At 39.5% G+C, this 18,489-nt stretch overlaps 1 protein-coding gene across 2 annotated transcripts in view; it reads right to left on the bottom strand.

Moving 5' to 3' along the window:
* Window positions 1-18,489, bottom strand: part of LOC145996455 (uncharacterized) — a 112,954-nt gene that overhangs the window by 13,689 nt on the left and 80,776 nt on the right. Inside the window, exon 6 of one of the 2 annotated variants that reach the window (XM_083132946.1) lies at window positions 11,048-11,281. The exons of the other annotated variant lie outside the window; for it this stretch is intronic. The gene's annotated coding sequence lies outside the window, so the exon portion shown is untranslated. Of the gene's footprint in view, window positions 1-11,047; window positions 11,282-18,489 lie in introns of those variants that run through there. 2 annotated transcript variants of the gene reach the window in all.

Raw genomic sequence — 18,489 nt, 5'->3', positions numbered from 1 at the left:
TGCGTCGGTTTCACGTGGGAATTTACTTTCTTCAGATCAACACATAGACGAATATCCCCGTTGGGTTTTGGCACAACTAGCAGAGGCGAACGATGTTCTGAGACAGAAAGTTCAATTACCCCCCAAGCCAACATTACATTCAGTTGTTGCTTTACCTTATCCCTATAGGCATATGGGATAGGATAATTTCGTGCCACGATTGGTTCGTCTGTGTCTACTTCCATCCGATGCACGTATTCGGTACATAAACCCGGTTTATCAGTAAACATCAGCTGGAAGTCATAGAGTACATTGATCAAACGCGAATCTAATTTTCTACCTTCATCTAAAGAGGCATTTATTTTATTTTCAAAGTTTGATCGCTCAAGGTCCGAAGTTTCAGCCACGAAGGACATGTTGGCAACTGACAAATCTTGCTCATTGGACATTATGTCAGCAAGTGGAGTGAACTTCAAAAGTGTCCTGCCATTTGGAGTTTGGTAAAACAAAGCCTCAACATCGAAGTTCAATTCCCCATGTATACCGTAAATAACATCTAATCCTAATATGATGGGTACATTCAGTTTTTTGACAACCACAAATTGCACATAAAATTCATAACTCCCTAAATCGACATTCAATCGCGTAATACCCTCTACCGATTTAGACTTCGTGCCCAAATAATCAATTAACTTAATACTTGACGCCGACTCCAACCTAGGCCGCGAGACCGACGATGATATCAATTTCCAGATGTCGTAAGCCAGGAGGCTCAGTTCCGCACCACTATCACAGAGGGCTACGAACGGTTCACCCATAATAGAAACATTGATCATTGCAGATCCACATCTTTGATTACTAGTATTAATTGGCGTTATAGAATTTATTGATTCCCCCAGATCAAACTCATCAATACCCTCCTCTATATTTACAAATAATATGGCAGATGACTTTAATTTGCCCTCACCCCCTGCCCATTGGTAAGGGTCCTTTGTCGGTTTTCCGACCTCGACGTTTCCTTTCTATTTACTGGAAATTCTTCGATCGCATGGATCTCAGCTTCAACCACGAGTTGAGACGCTTGTTTGAAGTTAGTATGGCCCAAAACGTTAAATACACCCCTACTTCGAAGAAGGTCCACCACCCGGGCCATTCCTGCTCTGTTCCAGTGAATTTTATCGATCTTGCCTCGCGAGGGATTCCCTAAATATTCTTCATACAAATCACCCCGAATTTCATTTTGCTCTGTGAAGAACAAAGGCACAATGTCAACTACTCTAACATTTTTTCCATTATGGAAGGACATGATAAGCTCATTGATGCTCTGCCACTTTCTCCACACACTGGTACCTTTGTCGCGCATAATCCGTGCCAGTGGAGGTATCGTTAGCCAATGTATTTCCTTTGTCCTTTTAGACAAAAGATCCAACGTCTGCAATAAACTTTGCTTAATAGCTTCTTCAGACCTAAACTTGAGAATATCATTTGTCCCAATTAATATAACTACCGAGTCAGACAGCTTTTGACAAGACCGAAGTCTTTCGTTTAACTGTTCAGCAGTTTGACCACTGAACGTTAATCCTACGCCGCAGTTGCCCCTCTGATCACATTCAATTCTACAACTTGTACGATTTTGAGCTAACCTTAGCAACATGCTGTCCCCTACTAGTTGTTTATTTTCCAACAATGGTGACAACGAGTAAGATTTAGATAATGCATCTGAACCTGTACTAGTAGACACCGAAGCACTTGTGCATTTGGGAGGATCTATATTTACCGACCTCACATCACCTCCTACAACGTGAGGGGTAACTCGTTTCCCAACGACTTGTCATTTGATGTAGACACCTTGTTTAAATGGCGTGATTTGGACTTTGGACTTCTATACCACAGCCTTTCCCCATCTGAAGGAGGACTACTTGGCAATTGGTTATCCCCCAGGTTCTTTTCTTCAGAGCTAGGTGACCCTAACGCCACCATATTTACTCCGCCCCTTTGACCCTTTACCTTAGGAGAAGAAGGCCAATCCCTTTTTACTGATACATCCTTTAGCGACTCAAAGTTTTCAATAACATGAATTGCCTCCGAGAACGACGATATGTCCTGCATTACAAAGTGCTCTTTTAGTTTATAAGGTAAAAGAATGCCCATTTGCGCAATAATCTGCGACTCTTCGGCTTTAGGTTGGATCGTACACAGGAGTTTAAAGTTTTTTGAGAAAAACTGTAAGACACTCTCCTCCGAGGTCTTGATATATGGCACATTCAGAATTTTAGCCAAACATGAACTTTTCCACCTAGAACTCTCATAGTAGTTTATGAATTCTTTCTTGAAAAGATCATATGTTGTAACGCGATCCTTCCGTTCCGCAAACCAAAGCTTGGCGCTTTCTGTTAACAATTTTGGGACATACTTTATGTATTGCCCATCCTCTACCCCATAAAGCTCTAGCAGCTCCTCAACCTTCTCCAGGAATTCGGATGGAGTTACTGTAGTTATTAACCCACTGAATTTTGGAAATTTCATTAAGTCCTGAGGTTTTATACTAAAGACTTTCGCTTGAGTGTTTCTATTTATTATCGTTAGTGTTAGAGCATACCGGATTATCCTTTATTACCTTTGTCTGAGGTTCTACTAATCCTTGCAACCCTTTCATCTTTGCCTTCCCATGCCTGGTCTTAATGTAACTCTTCTTCTTTGACGTCAGATAGCAATCACCCGACCTATCCGCCTCACTTAAGGAATCTACATTTTCAGGCTGAGTGGACCTGAAGTGGTTGAATTTTGAACACCTAACTGCAGAATCTCCATCTGATTCTTCAGTAGAAGTGGCTTTGTCTACACCATGCTTCCTTAACTTCCCCGACTCCGAGTAATGATAACCAACTCGCCTTACTTCGATCCCATCAACATTTGGCTTTACGAGATCCTGATCAGAGCCCCTTGACTCCCACCTATCCAAGACCTCATTGAACCTTGCCAAAGAACTTTCCATCGATCTTAATGTTAACATAACATCAGCCGGTAAACTATTCATCCCTGCAGCACTATCCTCAACCCCGTACAACGAACCCCTCGGAGTTCCCTGAACCGATGAAAAAACTTCCTTCTTGACTACGGTTAAGTCACTATCACTGACAGCCTTTACTACCTTCTTTCCTTCAACAATCCGAACCGACGGAGTCTTCCTTACTACTACTCTATCCATCACTTTCTCCACAACCTGTTCCTCCAACAATTTAAAACTATTTTCATTATCCAATTTTAACTGTTGTATTGCCTGCTGCACACCCTGTACTTCCGAGTCTAGTCTTTTAGCCAACCCCTCATGCTTCTTTTCTAATCTCTCGGCTCTACTCATGCATTCAATCCTGTACTGGGATACTGACAATGCAAGCTCTTGAAGACCTTCACTTGTCTTCATAGTGTCTTGTTTTAACTCCAACATGGATTTATTGGTATGAGATATCAACTCAGATTTCATTAGCTCTGTGTTTTCTCTGGACGCCTGATTACTTTCCTTAATAAACAAAAGCAAGGTGTCCAGAGTCACAGGCTCCTGTTCAGTTCCCATATTCGTTTCCTATACTTAATCTTTACTAATTTGAATTACCCCTTCCAAACTATCTTAATAAGACAAGTTTAAACAAACAACAAAAGGAACTTAATTCCAACTTATTTACTTTGACTTTTTTTTATTTAAACTTATTTATTTGACTTTTTGTTTAAAATTATTTATTTTAATCTTACCCCAGCATCAAACGTTCCACCCTGAGTCTCATGGATCTTATTTATGATGCTCCAGGAGAACTGAGAACTCCAACTGGCATTATCCCTTACTTTGGAGGAAGCCCCCCCACAGGTCACTCTCGCAGCGCCTGAAAGCGCAGGTGGGAGGAAATTTGCCGGGGGAGATCAACTACCCCAAATAAAATATGACGTCAGAAACCCCATCTGAGTATAAGTAATTTTCGTATGACGCTCCAGGAGAACTGAGAACCCCAACCAGTATTTTTCCCTTGTTTTGGAGGAAGCCCCCCCCCCCCCAAAGTCACTCTGGATAAAATTTAAATTACCATAAATCCTTTACCACTTATGATATTTAATGCACTCTCAATGAGTTACAAACACACTGTACACAGTTCAACTATTAATCATAGAAAAATACAAGATTCTTGTTTCTTTAACAAAGAATGCTCTAACCAGATAATGAAAACGTCGCCTGTCAGTTAATGTACATCATGACGTTGCACATGATTTTTGTGTAATTTATCTTGCAACACACGCCTCACACGAATGCATGCATATTTGTACACTGTTAATTTTTGGTAGATCTACCTAATTTGCGTCGACATGAGCTCATGCTAAAAGTTTCGAAAACAACAGCTTACCTTCTGTAGCCGGGAAAAGACACCATGCCGTTGTCCCACTGCGGAATGTTTGGGCACGATATTTTTAACATATCACTTATGCATCTTCATTCTCCAAATCTTGAAGATGTTCCTCACCCATTACCGGTGTGGAAACAACACTCAGTCCTTCTCTCACAAATGTGTGATCACCAAAATTTTACGGGAAAAGATTATCCCTTTTCTTCACCAACAAGCTTCTTCCGCTCCATTTTTTCCAGATCCAACCGCTTTTTCTTTCTTTCTCTTCTTCTAACCTGTACCACCGTCTTTTTTGTACAACAGATTTAACTAGGATAATTTGTTAGTTAAAATAGTTGTATATTATCACAATACTTGCAGATGCATATGTCCAAGATATTTTTGTAATAAACGTTTGAACAAACTGTCTATTTTTCTTCATGCGATAGCATGGAGAATATTGCGCTGTAAATTTTATAGGTTTTCGCCATCACTGCAAATTGTCCTTGCATGCAGCCGCCGTCACATCAAAATGTCCTTGTTCATAGCGAAAGCAAACTGTTTTTTGGCGGTAAATTTTACGACAATGAGATCTTCAACAACAAGAGATTAAAATTTGTTATAAAGGCACTTGCAAAACCATGACTTTGAATTTAACTTCGAAATAACATTCACGTACAATGTGATTTAAGAATTTTACAATTTATAATGACTTACAAATGGTGCCATCTAGCGTTATTTTCTGAACTTCGTATTGTACCGGTTTATGGACGTAAGTAGATTATTTAAATGTTCTCAACATTCATTACATTCTTTTAATATTAAGATGCCATATGACAATAACCGTCATACCCCGATGTACCCACGTTAAGATGAATCTGCCTTTACCTCATCCATTACAGAGAAAAAAGGATGTCCTGGGACTTTTGAATTACCCTATATATATATTATTGGCTTTAAGTATGTTATCCAGCAGAATCGGTGGCTAACTTTCAATATCTCCACCAAAGTTCCTGGGTTCAAATCCGATGCCATGGTAAGCGAGTGTCCAATCATCTCCTCCTCATTGTTGTAATTAGCCAAACGCAGCAGAAAAGCGATGTTCTTCTTCCTTTGGCATTACGGCCCTTGTAGCATAGCCTTAGCCTTCTCAACAATTCCGGTGCAATGTTAGATAACTAAAAATAACAAGTAGATTATCCAACAAAATAAGTGCCAGTGAAACTGCATGCATAGAGAATGTTTTTCGAGAGATAGAATCGAAACTTAGGCCTTAACAAGCAAAACATTGCTAAGAAAATGTCTGTCTTCATATCCTTCACATAATGTGAAAGTTTGTTGGTGTTGTACACACAAGGAAACACTGTACAGATTATAATCAATGCCTTATCTGTTAAAAAAGTTATATTGATTTTATGTTAGTGAGAATACAATTCTGTCACCCATTTGCGAATGGGTCATTCCACACCATTTGAGCCAATTTTGAATTTCGCTTCACCATTTTAAAAAATAATAATAAGTTAACCACTCATTTCTATAATCCTTCAAGCATTCAAAACTGTGGCAGCAGTAGTAGGAGAAATCTTAGATAAGACCAAGCAATACACCCTTTTAATTGACATTTAACTGACATTTTAATAGCAGACTCTACCAACTGTCGTGGACCCGTTCACCGGGAAAGACAAGTGCTGATGCTGGGCCGCTTGCCGCCGAGTCTTGTAGCGAATGTCAGTGAATGCTCTGTATTATGGAGTGCGTTTTCAGCCTTTTGCATTGCCCAATTTTGCCTTTTCTTATGTGTGTTTCAGCCGGATATGAGTCGCGGATGATTCATACAGACGTGGAGCTTGGTCTTAAGGGTTTTCCATTAGTGCACAATAGATACTATTATGGAACCCGGTTCCGGCCTATTCTAAGGCAGTTTATGCTTTTCTTATATGCGAGGATGAGTCAAGGGGAACTTGAAGTTAATGCATTTTATTCACTAACAAGGAGACTGTTCCGGCCTATTCTAAACCAATTTTTGGATATTTATGCGTGGTTTGCAGTTGGTGATGGCATCACGAGTGGCCATTTTGGCATCGGCGGTGAGTCATATTTGGTATAATTGAGTAGCTCGAAGGGTCCTGGGTAGAGGAAAATATTAACCAATGAGAGAAGGTGGCTGCTGCGGTGGCTCAGTCGGTAACGCGTCTGACTACCATCCTAAAGGTCCCGGGTTCGATCCCCGACCTGTTCAAATCCGGGAACTTTTCTAACGGTGGAAGCGGCCCCGGCGCCTACCCAGCGTCGAATAACATGGGTACCTGGGGGAAACCCTGGGGGGTAAAGGCGGTCAGGGGCGTGATGCTGATCACATCACCCCCACTCACGACCGGATCAAGAAAGTGTGGGGCGTTAGCCCCACACCCCCTATACGCCTTCATGGCGTGGTGCTATGCACAGGGGAACACTTTACTTTTTTCTTTTTATGAGAGAAGGTTTTTAATAAATGAATCAACCAATCAGAGAAGAGCAATGAAAAATAATATTCATATTGAGGGGCCTTTTGTCCAAGAATCTACAGATAACGAGCGGAAGACTAAGTGGTCCAACAGAGTTCTCCAGTGCAACGAAGGCTCTTTAATTTGGTAAGTATCTTTTTGTGTACTATTCTTTATTTCAAGTTCTTTTACTGCCATGGAAACAAAGTTTAAACTTTTTTACATTATTTTTGAAAATATTATACAAAGAATACTAGAAAATAACACTAACAATATGTATTGTTATTGTTCCAGGTTCTGTCTCGTTCTCTAAATTCAACGAACAAACGAAGAATGGCTCCCAGCTCCAGGGCCAACATCAGTGTGGTGAGTACTGCTGAATCCCTTTTAAACAATTTTACCCTGGGATTATACACTTCTCCAGCCGATATTATTAACACATACTACAACTTTTGCGAGAATAGTTTTCTTCGACAATTACCCATATTCTGATCGACCTTGTTTTGTGAGACTGCTCACAATATACTGAATCAAATTGGGGCAGGGGAACTCATTTTTCAGTGGTTGGAGAAAGGAAGATATTTCAGGCGGTTTGCCATGCTAGGATGGGAGGTTTCCATTGATATCCCAACGCAGGTAGTCTGGGATCCCAAATCTTTTCAGTTCAATGTTCCAGTTCCTCATGGGAAGGGTTTTTTATGATGTTGTACCCGAAAGTCAAGTTGGGGTGATTATTTCTGCGGGAGGTAATGACAGGGATATCTATATCCATTGGCGTCGTCGCCTTTCAGCGTTAAATGCAGAAATTATCCAGCATTATGTTGCGAAAGTGCTCAATAGCAATGAGTCTTTTTTTTGTGGGGATTACCATTAAATGCACGGCGCATATTGTGGAACCACAACTCTCTACAGAAAGTACGCTCCATTACCGACTGTGAACAATCCCAATCAAAGACAGCGGGTTATCACTGTAATCAACAATGATGATAATTTGTGCTTACTGCGGGCAATTACACTTGGCAAAATCTATAAAGACACACAAAAGATCCGCTCGTTTACACACACGGATCATTTATTTAAAGAAGCTGCTATTCGCTTGTGTCATGAAGCAAGCGTCTACCCTTCCAATGGTTGTTTAGTGGAAGACATTATTAAATTCCAGAATAATCTTCGGTCAGAGTACCAAATTATTGTTTTTGCAATGAAAGACTGGGAAAGGGACTACGAGGTGATTCGGTCTACTCCATTCGCCCCTAAAAAAAATCAATTTGTTGTACAACAATGAACACTTTGACATAGTCAATTCAGTTCACAATCTTCTTGTGAAAAATTACTACTGTGCCAAATGTCAAATAGGTTATAATAACAAATATCAACATAGTGAGTGTACATAGCATTGTTCCAAATGTGAAGGTAGTCATTTAGAGGATAACACTAACTCTGTCCCGCGAAAATGTGAAGCATGTAACCGTACATTTCTGTCTGGAAAATGTTTCCAGAATCATTTACGTACAGAAGGCCGTAAATCCAGTGTGTGTGAAACAGTGAACCATCTGTTGCAAAGTAGTGAACATGAGAAAGCGTAATTCAGAACATAAATGTGAAAAATTCTTTTGCAAAAGCTGTAGTGCTTTTGTCGACCCTACACACAATTTTATATTCTCCCGGTCAAAGTAGATCCAATTACTAAATTTCTGTATATTTTTTATGATTTTGAATGTATGTTGGTTGAAGGGGAAGATACACAGAAACACGAAGTGAATCTCGCTGTAAAGACACTGAAGCAGCTTTCTGCGAAACGTGCAGCCCTCATATGCATATTTTCCCCCAACATTGAGGAATTTATGCATTATATTCAAACACCCAGGGAAGGGTTTAAGAAAATTGTATGCATTGCACATAATGCGGGACGTTACGATACCCATTTTGTACTGAACTATTTGATCAATAAAGAAAATACTACGCCTTCAGTAATTGAGAGGTCGTAATATTATTGAAAAGAGTGTGGGCAAGCAACTCATTTTCCGTAATTCATTAAATGTCATGGTAATGAAATTAAAAGACTTGGCTACAAGTCTGTGTCTCTGAGATGAACTGCGTAAAGGCTACTTTCCCTTTCTTTTCTCTACGCCTGAGAACCACACCCTGATATTTCCTTTTATTATGTGGATGCCAAGTCCACTAAAGAACGAGAAGAAATGCGCAAGTGGCATGAAGAAACTATTCAGGCTGGGAAAATATTTGATTTCCAAAAAGAGTTGCGACAGTATTGTATTAGTGACGTGGAAATCCTGGCAGCTGCGTGTATTAAATTTTCAAATTTAATTGAACAATTGTCGAGAATTCAGTGACACACTTGCATCTTTAGCCTCATTGATATTCAGGGCTAAATTTCTAAAAGAAAACATGCTTATCAAGATACCTCCAATGGGATTCAGGGACCAGGATACTTATTCATTAATTTGGATGAAATGGTTAGAATATACCAACAATATCACATTGAGGCATGTTGGCAATCTCAGGGAAGCGAAAGTAGGCCGTTCTAAGCTGGACGGGCTCCATGAAGAGACTAAGACCATGTACAGTTTCCTGGGCTGTTACTTTCATGCTTGCAAGTCATGTTCCCCTGAAAATAGGAATCAACCCTTTAATGAAACAGGAGAAACATTAAATCAGAGGTGGGAATGCACAGTAACAAGAAAAGCGTTGCTGGAGCAAATGGGGTACACGGTAATTGAAAAATGGGAATGTGAGTTCCATGACTGAATCAAAACCAATGCGGAACTACGCAAATTTATTGGTGAGAACTGCTACTCCCTTGATAGCCCTCTTATCCCTAAACATGCCTTCAATGGCAGACGTACAGAACTTTTCAGGGCCCTAAATGAATGCCAAGATGGCGAGAATTCATGTATGAAATTTTTAGATGTTGTTTCCTTGTACCCAGTCATGATGAAACATCGAAAGATGTCTACGGGTAAACCTGTGAGTTACTCCTCAGTTTCCCCCACTGGAGAACATTCGGGGTAGTAAAGTGCGATGTTCTCGCACCTAAAGACTTATACTTACCCATTCTTGGCATGGTGTGCAATAGCAAGTTAATGTTTGCTCTCTGCCATGCATGTGCACAAAGTGAGAATCAGGAAGAGTGCCCTCACACAGAAAAACAAAGATACTTACATGGCACATGGGTATCAGAAGAACTCAAGTTGGCTGTAGAGAAAGGGTACAAAATACTCAAAATTTATGAAGTATGGGATGTTCCTTCAGCACAAGAATCAGATGTGTTCAGAGAATACACAGATACTTTTCTTAGACTGAAACAACAGTCCTCAGGATATCCTTCCACTTGCAGTACAGAACATGACAAAGACAAGTATATTCGAGATTATTTCGAACATGAGGGTATTCAGCTTGTCAAGGAAGAAATTTGATACAATGCTGGGCTGAGTTACATATACAAAATACTCCTTAACAGCCTCTATGGGAAGTTCGGGGAAACCATTTTAAAAACTAACTCAATTTTTGTCAATACAGAAAATAAATTCCATGATATTCTATTCAATCCACAATTTGAGATTAAAAATGTCCCTATTTCTGAAAAAGCTTGCTAGTAAACTTTGTAGACTTGGAAACTGCCAGTTCGCCCCTAGTATTGTCCAATGTCCTTGTCAGCATTTATCACTGCTTATGGAAGAATGCATTTATATTCATTCATGGATCGAGTAAAAGAATCTATCCTTTATGTGGACACTGTATTCTATGTTGAGAAGCAGGATGAAAACCTGTTACCTACAGGTTCCTTTCTCGGTGAACTGACCGATGAGTTTAAAGACCCGCATGAAACCTCATGTTTTCTTGGTGGTGGACCCAAGAATTATGCATATAAAATGGAAAACAAATGATGATAAACATGTAATTAAAGTGCGCGGAATTACCATGAACTACAGGCCACAAATGGAAATTAATTTTGACTATTTCAAGCAACTTGTTAAAGGAGAAATTGAAAAGAGTGTGGTTGAAAACCTTCAAAAAATTAAACTTAAAGCTAATTTCAAGGTAGTCTCGGAAAAGGAACAAAAAACTCACCAGGCAGTTCACACGAAATGCCAAAATTTGGAGTACTATGTCTCTTTACCGTACGGGATGTAAACAAAATATAAATGGCATTTTTCAAAAAAATCTATATATATTGTAAAATAAATACTTACATATTTTCTTTTTTACACACACACACATGCACTTTGATATTATTCTCTTTTTAGTCACTATTATATTGTTTTTTATATAATTGTAGAACTGTTGAGCCCGAGTGCGGTCTCCGCGAAGTTAACTGGCATCTTCTTCCAATGTAGGGGGGTTGATGCAAATATATATACGTTGCAAAAGTTCTTTCAGCCCCCTAAACCCTTGAATATCACAGTAGGGGCACTCCTGCTTTTTGTCTTCCTGAAAACAAAAATGTACCATGTAACAAATATGTACTCTGACAGAAGGTTGTGGGTTATCTGACATCAATTTTTAAGCTCATGCATAAAGTGGCTCTAGGACCCACCAAGCCTCAATAAAATGGGAAAATAGAGTAGAAAACTTAACCTGCTTCTAAATAACAAAGAAACTCTAAAATAACCAACTTTTCCTATGTATTGAGCATAATCTGTTCTGTATATCTTTATTTTTTACCAACCATTGAAACTGATTTCACAGGGGTCTTATCGTGACGTATATTTTGATTATAGCAAATATCCCTGCAGTTGAGTGAGTGTCAGCCACGAAGTCGGATCACAATATGAGAGCCGTTATAGATTTTATAGGATTTCGAGATAATCATGGAAAATATAGGGTAACTTCGGTGAATAACGCCACCAATTGGTCATTTCGTTCTAGAACTCATACATTTTTATTGTTAGGAACATGAAACTTACATGTATAGGAGAATGAACTTTCCTCTATTGTGTAATAATAAAATATTGATTGCACTGTTATAATGAAAGCAATAAAATACTAAATTCTGTATTAATGCAAAATGGCGTTATTTCCAGACCTGTCGGGTTATAACGCCATGTTCTTAATTACAAGTAAAACATTCATATTATCTTAATTACAAGTAAAACATTAACATTTTCTTTACTAAACTGTACTAGGAAAAATAATTACTGTAGTAAGTTATTAGAAAAAGCATGAATACTTGGCACGTGCATTTGAGTATGGCAGCCACACACACACATTCGTGGTGCTACTCATCGCTGTCAGAGATCATTGCACAACCCTCGTCACACAATGTGCACAGGCCACACTTGTTGATATTGCCTGAATCACACATTTCATGATACCAAACTTTGCATTCTATGCACTGTATCCAGTTTTTACGAATTCTGGCATCATGATAGTATCCTCCACAGTCTCCACAATACAAGTCCCGGTCCTTCTTTTTGGAGCAGGTGGAGCTGTACTGCTTGTTTGTGCCTGACGAAGTGGAAGAGGATTGTTCTGCAAACAATTTCCATGTCACCAATACTCCTTTGGTATTTAGAGAGCGACGCCTGACAGTGCTCCTCTCTATGTTAGGAGTCGGTAATACCTCGTGGATGGATAGGGTACTTGTTTCTGGTGAATGGGATGATTGGGGTGTAGGCGTTTTTTCAGTTGAGGTTGCTAGTTCTCGCTCTGAGACTTCACTTGGGGCAAAAGCGTGGTCCGGAATAACATACCTGTTGAAAGGATAGATGCCTGTAGATGTGAAGCCTGCAATTGCATTCTTAGGTGTTGCAGAACGCAGCCAAGCCTGTGAGAACAGTTTTGGGAATTGCAGATTCCCAATTGCTCTGCCAGGATACTGTCGTCGATAACTATCAACTGATTCATTCCAGTACATCTTCAGAGACTTGAAGACACTCTTGTCCAGTGGCTGAAGTTCGAGAGTGCAGTGTGCAGGCAGACACAGAAGTTGAATATTCATGTCTTCAGCAGCATTTACAATTGTAATGTCAAGATGACTGCTATGACCATCTACAAGAAGCAGCGCTCGGCCAGGTAACCGGTGGTCATTGAAATGTCCAAGGAATGTAAGGAATTCAGCCTTTGTGATGTAGCCTTTAGGAGTCATAGCGTAGAGTGTTGCCTGGGGGAAGACCGTCACCAAATTCCTTCTTCCCATATTTTCCCTTGTACAAAACCATTGGAGGAATCCAATTTGATCCAGAGGCATTGGTGCATGCAACAATAGTCATAGTTTCACCTTTCTCACCGTGTGTAGCATTGTGAACTCTTTTGCTCCTTTTGAGTGCAAGAATTTTTCGATTGCTGTTGTATGTTAGTTGTAATCCCGTTTCATCTGCGTTGTAAATGAGTTCTGGTTTGGCTTCTAACTTTAAAGTTTCAATTGTATTCTCAAGGAGTGTATAAAAGTCATTCACTATTGTTTTGTTGAATTTCATGAGTCGCCCGTAGGATAAGTTTTCCACCTTTCTGCCAACGATGTCTGGATGCCTTGAACTAAATGCATAAAACCAGTCTTTTCCAGCTCTCCCATTTCGAAAAGGATTGCTTAGTTTGTTTTCTTCACAGATTCTGTAAGCGGCCTCACAAACGTCTTTTCTGGTTAAACCAAATCCAACTCTCTGTAAACGAATAATTCTCTGCCTTAATTCCAGTTCCATTTCCTGGGATAGAACAGAGTCGCGACCAAGTTTTCGAATGGGTTGTTTGTCTTTTCGCGATACCCAGTCCCTCAAAGTTCTGCGAGGAATTTGGAACAAACGTGCAGCACATGCTATCTTCATCCCATGTTTGATGGCCGCCATAGCTTGCCTCAAGTCATCTACTGACCATTTGGCCCGTATATTTCTACATTTCCTCGCCATCTGAAAGAGGAAATTAACCGAGAATAAGTATCTGTACATCTCGAAAGTAACTGAGCAAGGATAACCCTATTTTCGAAATCAACATTTCCTTAAATTTGAGTTTAAATTGAGTGGCGTTATTCCCCGACACGATGATGGCGTTATTTCCCGAAACAACAGATTTCAGTTTAACCAACTGTTATAAACTTACGATACCGACCATGAAAACCGTACACACATCATTCACTTACGTAATAAACGTATTGTGTACGTACAGCATTGTTAACATTTGAAATCTAATCCTACAATAGAAAAACACTCACCTTTGTCGGCGTGCTGAAAATGTGGACCCTTTTTCCTCGAAACGCAACTCAAACGTCTAAACTGTTCAAACTCTTTCTCTTAAATGAAGGCTCGACAATGGCAAACGTTCTTATCAGCAATGCAACCAGGCACTATTGTTTATCGCACAACGGTGGGTCACCCCTTGCTTTCAGAGTTGAAACTTTGAAATGACGTTGTTTCCCGCCTGGCGTTATTCACCGAAGTTACCCTATTCCAAAAGAAATAGCTGTTCTGGATCCAGATTTTAATTGTTTGCAATCGTGGGTGATAAAACCTCCGCGCGCATGGGAAGATCTCGATATCAGAATACAAAATGAAAATTTATGGGAAACTCAAAATGTGCACAGCCTCTCTTGGCAAGCAGGGGAAGTGATTTTTTTCCCACTATTTTATCCCGCTGTACTGAAAATGCCTCAGCCATTTATTCCTTTGGCGCAGAAAAGTGCCATTTCCTTTCTACCTTACTTCACTGCACTGTGATTAATTTGGAGCAGCTTTGATGTCCTAAATCAGCTCTACTAAGTTTCCCTTCCACCTGTACGGACACTTTCTACACCACTACAGTTTCATTCAGCACGTTGTTCCTGTTTGTGCATCAACCCAAGACAAGAACAACTCTACATCAGACTACAAAGAAGGCAGCATCTCGTCGTCAGACGAGAACTTATATTAATTGAATTCGGCTGCAAAATGGATACCATAAGCATTGCCAAGACATTACATCAAGTGAATGGTTCTGTGTGTTTTTGTTCGTCTGGTACAGACAATACGTTACCGAAAAATATCAAGTTTCAATACAGACAATGATTCGGGGCCTAAAATATATTGGACTGCAGTGTACATAGATTCGAATTGCCACGGAACATACTTTGTCAGTTTTGGTGAAAACTCTTGTGTTTTGTAACATAGTTTTTTAAACTAAACTGTAAGTGTATAACCAGAATAATTATTCCTTGGCCAATGTGTAGCAGGAACCGAAGTATGGCATACTTCCTTTGGGAAAGATTAGAAAAAGAATGGTCGTAGAGTAAGAAAAAATTTACAATTGTGTTTTTTTGACTTTTTTCAGTGTGGATGCTGTGACAGCCTAATCAATGACCAGTGCCTCATAGAAGTTGTGGCCCAGACAATAGTGTTTCACTATCCTCACCCTACTTGTGTGGAATGTGAACATGGAGAAAAAGAAGAAAGCAATCACAGATGCCTTAATCTCAAGTGCATAAAGAAAGAAAAAATGATGCAGTTGATCAACAAATACAAAGGATGTGTCTGGAGCCTATTTCAAACCAATCACAACAGAATAGTTGTGAAAAACAAACAAGCCTTTGAAACAAAAATTGACAGTCTGGATATCACTCTTGTTATGCAATTATATACCAAAATGCTATCTGATCTTCAGGACAGCTTTGCATATACATGCAACGATCTGTGGCAAGGAAACATCAAGGACTGAGCAAAAATGTGTAAGGCATATCAATAAATTTGTCACCAATGATAATAAAGTGTACTTTTCTGGTACCCCCATACAGACATTACGCACTAGGGAGTTGTACAGTAATCCCGTACGCCACAGTTTGTTTAAATACAGGGTGATTCTTTATGTAGTTTAAAACTTCAATAATTTATAATTATTTATTGGAACCACATACAGGCTTGGTTTATATGTCATTATGCAGCAAAACACTTCAAGTTTTTTATTAGAAATATGTTATGGTTCAATGTGTGCACCGTTGGTCAACCTGGACACATCCCAACGAAAGTCAATTTCCTGCCAAACATTAACCAGCATTTCAGGGGTAACATTAGCGATGGCTGTTGTGATGCGATCTTGAAGTTCATGAAGATTATGAGGTCGGGAGGGGTGTACACCCTATCTTTCACAAACCCCCACAAAAAAAAGTCGAGTGGAGTGTAATCTGGAGACCGTGGCAAAACTCTCCCTAACAGCTTCCACCACATCGTCAGCCACGGATGAACGCCCTGGAGCCTTTGTGTGTCTCACAGAACAACCTGTTTCGATAAATGTCTGGTGCCATTTTTACACTGTTGGTCTGCTGGGCGGGTCCTTGCCGTATTCTGTGCGAAACTTTCGCTGTACACTCGTTCCTGACTTGGTTTCTTCGAACCAGAACACGCACTTAGCTCTTTCCGCATTAGTGAAAGTCGCCATTTTCAACAATAGACCGGTGGCGCCACATGTGATCAACTCCGCAACTACACACTACGTGAGTCAAAACTTGAAGTGTTTTGCTGCATAATGACATATAAACCAAGTCTGTATGTGGTTCCAATAAATAATTATAATTTATTGAAGTTGTAAACTACATAAAGAATCACCCTGCATAATGAAGTCCTGTCAAAAAAGTTTCACTTTTGTGGGCAGGGGCCTATCTATATACCAGATTCTATTTGTGCTTTAGATTTGCAGCCTGCTCACATTCATGATCGTTCTTTAGAGGACGAGTTCTGGGAGGCAATTTGCAACAAGTGTTCTAAAAACTAGCAAAAAAGAGGAGCTCTTTCTCAAACAATGTCATGTTTACAAATGTATATTTGAGATAAAAAAAAAAGTGTTAGTATAACGCTACTTTGTAATAGAATAGTATTTATTCTCTGATATGTAACAATTGAAAAAGCTTTATGTATTACATACTTTGTAGTAGACTAATTTGTAAAAATAAAAATTTCGTGTGTAGAAACCATTTGTTTCATTTAAAAAAATGGTATTGTTACTAAAAAATGTATTTCAAAAGTAAATAAACCACCACAGTATTAAAAAATATACTTACAATTCGTATGGGCACCGAACTCATCCTAGGACTATCACTGAGCACTCTCACCTCAACACCCAGGTTAAACTATGCAAATTGAATCTCTCAGCAAATAATATTTTGCAATCATCACAGAGATATCTTATGCTTCTCACCTTCTAATTTTACTTTGCCTTTCTGCAACTTTTGATTATCGCGAAGATTGAGGATGTGTGATGATAGATGAAATTGATGAAGGGACAATCACAACGCACAGCCATGCCCAAGCCAGGATTTGAACCCAGGATGCCTGGCAATAGTAGCATGGTATGCTAACTACTTTGCCACGTAAGTAAACAAGTTGGAAATGGATACATATAAGTTTGTCCCCCAAGAAAAACTGTGAAAAAATCTACCCTATCTAAATGTGTAAACTGAATTTAAAAAAAAAAAGAAAAAGAATCTTGTCAAGAGAAAGAGGGGATGGAAGTTCAAGAGAATCTGTAAACCCTAATTTCTGATAACATTTCATGAAATATTTAAAACAAAGATTATTAGAGAGGCTGTCATATGCAGAGTGGATCCCTCAGCCCACACTGTTGGTGGTTGAATTTGCTTCGTCTATCCTCAAGGGTATCAAATCTTTTGTAATTATCCTTAGACCTCTCATATGATTCTCGCCTTAACTTCAACATGTAAAGTAAATTGCTCCCCTCTGGTTTGCAACACGCCATGAAGGTGTATAGGGGTGTGTGGAGTTATGGCCGCACACTTTCTTGATTACGGCCAAAGGTGGGGTGATATGATCAGCACCATGCCCCTGGCCGCCTTTAGGGGAGGGAAGAGTCGACACGCCCGCAATCTCACGCAAATGTTAAGCGAAGTGTAATAAGAGGGGCATCTTTTCTTTTTTTAAAAACAGGTTTTATAGTAATTATTTTAACAAATAACAGTGAGCATTTGTCCAGCGAAGGTTTCAACATTTTCCAAATATTTTACCTTAAACATAAACATATTGTACCAATTCCTTTTCCTGACGAGGCTATGGCAATTTTCGGATAGCAGAGATATAGGACCTGAAGAAGGTAACAGTCATTCCCGAAACGTTGTCTCGGTGTACAAAATAGATACTCATTTTACGTAAGTAATAAATAATGCTGGCTTCTTTGTAGTCTGATGTAGAGTTGTTCTTGTCTTGGGTTGATGCACAAACAGGAACAACGTGCTGAATGAAACTGTAGTGGTGTAGAAAGTGTCCGTACAGGTGGAAGGGAAACTTAGTAGAGCTGATTTAGGACATCAAAGCTGCTCCAAATTAATCACAGTGCAGTGAAGTAAGGTAGAAAGGAAATGGCACTTTTCTGCGCCAAAGGAATAAATGGCTGAGGCATTTTCAGTACAGCGGTGAATAACGCCAGGCGGGAAACAACGTCATTTCAAAGTTTCAACTCTGAAAGCAAGGGTTGACTCACCGTTGTGCGATAAACAATAGTGCCTGGTAGCATTGATGATAAGAACGTTTGCCATTGTCGAGCCTTCATTTAAGAGAAAGAGTTTGAACAGTGTAGATGTTTGAGTTGCGTTTCGAGGAAAAAGGGTCCAGATTTTCAGCATGCCGACAAAGGTTCTTTGCAACAGGTTTTATAGTAATTATTTTAACAAATAACAGTGAGCATTTGTCCAGCGAAGGTTTCAACATTTTCCAAATATTTTACCTTAA

The sequence above is a fragment of the Lepisma saccharinum genome, chromosome 12 (genome assembly GCF_977018435.1).
Source record: "Lepisma saccharinum chromosome 12, izLepSacc3.1, whole genome shotgun sequence".
Taxonomy (NCBI): domain Eukaryota; kingdom Metazoa; phylum Arthropoda; class Insecta; order Zygentoma; family Lepismatidae; genus Lepisma; species Lepisma saccharinum.
The sequence above is the reverse complement of the archived record's forward strand: the minus strand, read 5'-3'. Positions and strand labels throughout refer to the sequence as shown.